Source organism: Protopterus annectens, chromosome 11.part0 (assembly GCF_019279795.1).
Source record: "Protopterus annectens isolate FY-2018-M chromosome 11.part0, PAN1.0, whole genome shotgun sequence".
In the NCBI taxonomy this organism is placed as follows: Eukaryota; Metazoa; Chordata; order Ceratodontiformes; family Protopteridae; genus Protopterus; species Protopterus annectens.
The window spans coordinates 849,340,088-849,346,890 of record NC_056745.1 but is presented as its reverse complement, the minus strand read 5'-3'; the positions used below and the strand labels follow the sequence as shown (position 1 = coordinate 849,346,890).

The 6,803-nt window shown below is 34.7% G+C and overlaps 1 protein-coding gene across 4 annotated transcripts in view; it reads right to left on the bottom strand.

Annotated features, from left to right (window-relative positions):
- CACNA2D1 (calcium voltage-gated channel auxiliary subunit alpha2delta 1) overlaps positions 1-6,803 on the bottom strand; it is a 3,475,830-nt gene that overhangs the window by 321,437 nt on the left and 3,147,590 nt on the right. The window lies entirely within an intron of this gene.

Sequence of the window (6,803 nt, the reverse complement as noted above, 5' to 3'; positions counted from 1 at the left end):
CTCAATTGTTTTCAATTCATGATAAAAAATACTCATAATGTTCAGATCAAAAGGATACCAGCATACTTAACTCAGCTAAAAGACTATAAAGAATATATACTTTCAGAAGTACAACATTTTCTAGACATAAATAATACTCCTGAAGTCTCCATTGTCTATGTTTGGGATGCCTTAAAATCATATCTATATGGACAAAGTATCAGATGGTATAATAACAAAAGGAAATCTTGGGATAAGGAATTGTTAGATATTCAAAGTAAACTAGACTCTTATAAACATAATAATAAAGAAAATATTATGGACAAGAAAGTTATTGAAGAAATAAACAAACTAAATGAGAAATACAAAGAAATTTTAACTCATAAGGTTAAAATAACTTTAGAGAATACAAGTTTTGTCTTATTCAATAAGCCCCAAATACTTACATAGACTTAAAAATAAAACAAAAGATTGAATAAACAAAACCATATCAAAGAAATCTTTTCTCTAAGGAAAAAGAAGAATGTTTCTAGTATACCAGAAATACTGGATGAATTTAGAAATCACTTTCACAAGATTAACCATAACAACATTAACATGGAACCTAAAGATAAAATAAAGGAGTTTATAACCACAAACATGAATAAAAAGCTTAATAAACAACAGATTAAACTATTGGACAAGAGTATTTCATATACAGAAGTTATTACACAAATAAATAAGCTTAAATCAAACAAAGCACCGGGTAATGATGGTATTATACCAGAGATATATAAAATCCTTTCTAAAACTACATATTCATTAATACATAAGGTTTTTATTCTGGCCCAAACTGAGTTAATAACCCCCATCTTGGCAATATACATTTATTTCACCAATTTTAAAACCTAATAAAGATCCAACTAGATGTTCTTCATATCGACCCATCTCATTACTTAATGTTGATTATAAAATGTTTATGAGTATTTTTGCTGATAGATTGAAGACAATTAACCCGGCATTATAGACATAGATCAGGCGGGCTTCATTGTAAATAGAAATACTTTTGATAATATAAGAAGAACTTTAACATTAATTGATTTTGCAAATAGGAAAAAGAAAGATTTAACACTTATTAGTCTTGATATAGGTTCAGCATTTGATTCAGTAAGTTGGGACTATCTGTTTACCTTACTGAAATGCACAAATTTCTCTGATGCATTTGTAAATTTAATTGAGCATTTATACAAAGGCAGCTGGCTTATATTAAGGTAGGAACATATGTTTCACAAAAAATACCCATTCTTAAAGGTACAAAGCAAGGATGTCCACTTCTCCACTATTATTCACTTTAGTAATGGAGCCTTGGGCTAATTTGATTAGAAACAGTACTGACATAGAGGGTTTTGAAATAGAAGAAAATACAACATCAAAAATTCAACTTTTTGCAGATGATGTTCTAATTACATCAGCAGGATCTAATTCTTCTATGCAGTCTTTATTTGATAAAATGATGAATTTTAAAAGTATTTCTGGTTTAATATTCAATGAAGAAAAACTAAAATACTACCTATATACACGAAAAAATACTCTCATTAGTGATTTTACTAAATATGTACCCAACTCAGGTCAGATAACTTATTTAGGTATAATTCTATCTAAAGATATTAAATCTATTATATATAATAACTATAATACCTGTTTTCTTAATATACAAAATCTTTTTAATACCTGGAATAATATGTTTTTTATTATGGAGGAGAGACTTACAATTATTAAAATGATAATATTCCCCAAGATTTTATACTTAATACAATCCATAATACTTTCACCTACAAAAATAACTATCAAGAAACTGAATACACTAATGTTAAATTTCTTATGGGCACCTAATAGACCTAGGATTGCATTAAAGAAACATACTAATAGCTGGTCTCAAGGGGGTATTTCTTTCCAGACTTTAATTTATATATTATCTCTTCTATTATAAAAGTTATTACTTTATTAATAGATCGGTCATATGTCGCAAAATGGAAAGATTATTGGGAGCTAATTAGTATGCACTTCATGAAAATCTCCTTAACACATAAAAATATGATTATAAATAACTCCATGTTGTGGTTGCTAAAGGAATTTTGTACTTCACCTATTACACCTAAACATATGGTCTGTTACCCATTAAATATTATTATTAGTTATCGTAACTTTATATTCGTGCACCCTAAGTATAGGGAATGGAATTTTATTGTATTCCTATAACTTATACTCAGGGTATGCTTATGTCATCTACTTCTGAAGGAGCTCATTTAGCTATAGATAATAATCTAAAGTACTGGTATCAGCTGATATCTGATAATAAAGTTAAAAATCTAGATTTCTTAAAACAAGAATTTGATCTAAGAGAAACTTGCTGGTTAGAGGTTCAGATCTTTAGACAACATCTCATTGATAGAATAGATCTAATGTCTATAACAGTTAAAGAATCTATTCCAAAACTGATTGATTACTTGATAATAAATTTACAGCATAAAGTTTCTGATAAAGGTAAACTTTCATATATACATAAAATTATCAGACAAGAAACTTTTTACAATGTAGATTCATACTGGAATTATTTCACCTCTATTAATGGGGACCCACCAACTCAACAAGATAAACAATATATATTGGAATCTGCTTATAGAACTACATCTTCCATTGTCTGGAGACTTTATACATGGAAATTTTTACATAGATCTTTTTATACACCTTTGATGATGAATAAAATTAATAATAAAGATAATCTATGTAAGAGATGTAATGTAGAAATTAATGCTGACTGGGCTCACATGTTTTATGACTGTATGAAGTTGAAAGAATACTGGAAGTCAATTAATGAATTTTTGCAGGCTCTTTTTACAGATAATTTCATTATTTCTAAGTCTCTTATATTATTCAACACACCTGTACCTCAATGTGTTAAAAGATTAAGCTTCCCTTGTTATGGTCTATCCTAGCAGTGGCTAGGAAAATAATAACTAGAAATTGGATTTCAGATACACCTCCTTCGTTCAATGAATTTAAAAATGTTATGAATATAATGTGTCATATGGAAATAAGCACAATTAGAATGAGAACAACTAGAAAAACATCACATTTTATTGTATGGGATAATTTACAAAATTTGTTAAAAAATTTCTAATTTCAATAGCACAGTATTTTAGTTTAATTAATTGATCTGATTGTAGTGGATGTCTTTGTAAATACTTTAGTTGTTTTGTTGAATATTATAATAATACCTATTTTTAATTATTTGTATAAAATTGTTATGATATTTCTCTTATATGTTAAAACAATAAACTTGTTTTGAAAAAAAAAAAACAGATACAACAAAACTGTCCAATGCCTGTAACAGTCAAAATTTAAATTATAGTTTTTTTTGTTTTGTTTTTTTTTGTTTTTTTTGGGGGGGGGCAACCCTCCTGTACCTATATACAGTAAATGAATGGGCCCATAACCATGGAGAAGAAAAGAAAAGACCAAAACCTTTTTTATTTCCCCATGGGATCAAGCTCAAAGGCTCATCTACCTGCACCCAGTTCACCAATTCATTCCCAGGTACATGAACTTGGAAATCCTTGGGAATAGTTAGAGCCCTGTAGACTATTAATTACTGCCCAGAAATCCCAAATTCGATCATTTATTAAGAGTGAAAGGTGGAGAGTATTGAGTGAGAAATTCTACAACATGCCAGTAATGGAAAGGTGCACAGCCAAACGATTATATTCAAAAGAAACACAGAGGCCAGCACATCATAGTCAGCAGTCTAATTCCCTTATTCCATAAAAAGGTCACAAACAGACCGGTTTCGGCTAACAAGCCTTCTTCAGTGCATCATACTAATCTAACCCCACCCACAGTTTATATAGTCAGTAGTTCATAGGTTCATAGGTAGGTACTAGGCTATTGGCCCTAGGGCCTATATAAGCCTAGCCAAAAGGTACCCTGGCTTTCGCCACCCAAGAACATTATTTTCCTGTGCCACTGTTAAGCAGAGCCACAGAAGTGATCCTGGGTGAATTTCCTATCTCCCATCCAATCATCAAGATTTTTCTTGAAGAGTGCTAATGAGGAGCTTTGTTTGATATAGATAGGTAGCTTGTTCCAGAGTATGGGAAGTCTCTAGAACAAGAATCTATCCCTCCAGCATGTTCTGTTTATTGTGGTGACAAGGTTTAGGTCCCTAGAGCATGTAGCTCATAGGGATTGGGATTTCTTTAAGTGGAGCATGTCTAAAAGCTCTGGGTTTGACATAGCTTTGTGTGTTAGGCAGAGATCGACTCTGAGTAGGCGATATGCAATGGAGTAAAGCTGCAGTTTTTTGAGACGGTCTGCATAGGGCATCTGTTTGAGGCCGGAAATCCTCTTTGTGAGGTATTTCTGTGGCCTTTCCAGTTGTTGTAGATGTCTTGTGAGGTACATACCAAAAGGGGCATTGTACTCTATAATGGATCTAATGAGTGATGAGTAGAGGGGAACAATGACCTCTTTTTTCCTGGATGAGAAACCTTTTGTGATGAGGTGTGCCATGTAGAAGGATTTCCTGACTACTGTGGTGATGTGATTATCAAAGGACAGACTACTGTCCACCTATGTCCCAAGGTCTCATTACACTTTTGGTGTTAAGCAGACTACCGCCTATGTGGTAGTTCATGGGTACTGAGTTTTTACCAAAAGGGATGACAATGCACTTTTTGGCATTGAGCTTGAGGCCAAGGCTTTGACACCAGGCATCTGTCTCAGCGAGGCCCTTTTGTAGGATGTCCACATCTTTTGGAGTTTTGATTATGGCTCCTAGTGTGCAGTTATCTGCGAACTTCGTTAGCCAAAGACCTTCTGTGTTAGCCTGTACTTCAGAGAAGTAGATACCAAACAGGAGAGGACTCAGGACTGAACCCTGTGGTACTCCACTTGTCACTGGTCTGAAGTTGGATTTGGAGTCTGCTACTTTCACAGTGTGGGTTCTGTCAGGGAGCCAGTTGGAAACCCCTCTTGTGACATAGGGATTTATACCTACTTTAGTGAGTTTATCTATAATTCCAGAGTGGGGGATGGTGTCGAAAGCCTTGGAGAGATCTACATAGGCTGTGTGAACCACCTTACCCTCATCTATAGCTTTGGTGACTGCTTCAAAGAAGTCTATCAGGTTTAGGAGACATGATCTGCCTTTTACAAACCCAAACTGGGTGGGATCCTGAGTTTCAAGATTACCAATGTCATTGTTTATAAGTTCCACGATGATACGTTCCATAGCCTTGCAGACCAGGCTCATTAGGTTAATGGGGCGGTAGTTTCTGGGGTCTGTGGTGGCTCCCCCTTTGTGGAGTGGGATAACTGTTGCTGTGCGCCATTCAGTGGGCACATAGCCTGAGGTGAGGCTATGATTGAACATGGTACTATATGTATTGAAAACATTTCATCTAATGAACGTATGTGTCATACTCTCATACATTGAGATTTAGGAATGTTTTGAATGATGTGTTTAGCATGACAACTATCTGAATGCAATAAAGTATTAACCCCAGGATGTTTCCTATGTACCTGACTCAACAAAGTCCCATCCTGTTGGGCATATATATCAACATCCAAAAATACTATCTATGTATTATTATAGCTAACCATAAAATATAAACCCCATTTGTTGTTATTAAGATATGACACGAATTCATTTAGATAATCAACCACTGAACGCCACACCAACCAACAATCATCACGATATCTATGCCAAATGTCCATAGATTCTAAATAAAGATTATGCATTGGATCATAAATAAGCTGTTCCTCCACATAGTCCATAAACAAATCTGCATAGATGGGAGCAAATTATGCTCCCATCGCTGTTCCCCTTAGCTGTAAATAACACTCTTGCTGAAAATAGAACAAATTTTTACTTAATACATGTTCTGTTAAACAGACTAATAATGTATTAAATCCCAGACTATATAAAGATGTTCTATCTTGCCAATAATTCAGCACTTGCAAGCTTGCCCAATGGGGAATATTGGTGTATAGGGGACGTTACATCCAGAGTACACATATACCACTCCAGTTCCATCTGTGTATCCTGAATTATATTTAGAAACTCTGTAGTATCTTGTATTCTGGATCTCACATGGACTAATAGTGGTTTCAAATATTGTGTAAGAAAGGCAGATAATGGCTCCATTAAAGACCCCATGCTTGAAATTATTGGTCTACCAGGGGGTTTCTGTATACTCTTATGGGTCTTAGGCAACATATAAAAATATTGTTTCAAGGCATCCTTAACCATAAGCTGTAACTTGGTATTGAGTGATGCAACTTCCTGGTTCTGTAAGATGGCTTACACTCTCCTACTGGAGCACTCTCTTCCCTTCTAATGGCACTTCCAACTCTGCTATGTGCTACCCTCTGAGGGGAAGTGTGTGTCCACATGCTGAACTCCTCTTAGTTTACTGTGTCACTTGCATGCAGCAGTACAGGCATGCTATGCCCAAGATCTGCAAGATGAATGCCTTGTGCATCCTCTAGGTGTCACATCCCTCGTCCCAGAATAGGAGACCTGGGAATGGCTACACAATCTGATCCTCTCCAGACCTGCAATGTACTCAGCTGCAATGTAGTCAGGGCTTGACGCCTTAGCCCCAGAGAGATGGAACTAATGAACCCCAAAGCACTGAGTTACTGTTTGCACACAAATATCAACCGCACTGGCAGTGAATTTCTGGGGAAAACAATTGGGAAGTCACATATTGTTGAATACAATTTCACAAGTTATACTCATCTAAGTGTAAGGCAGCCTGTGTATTTGGAGTGCAATACATAAA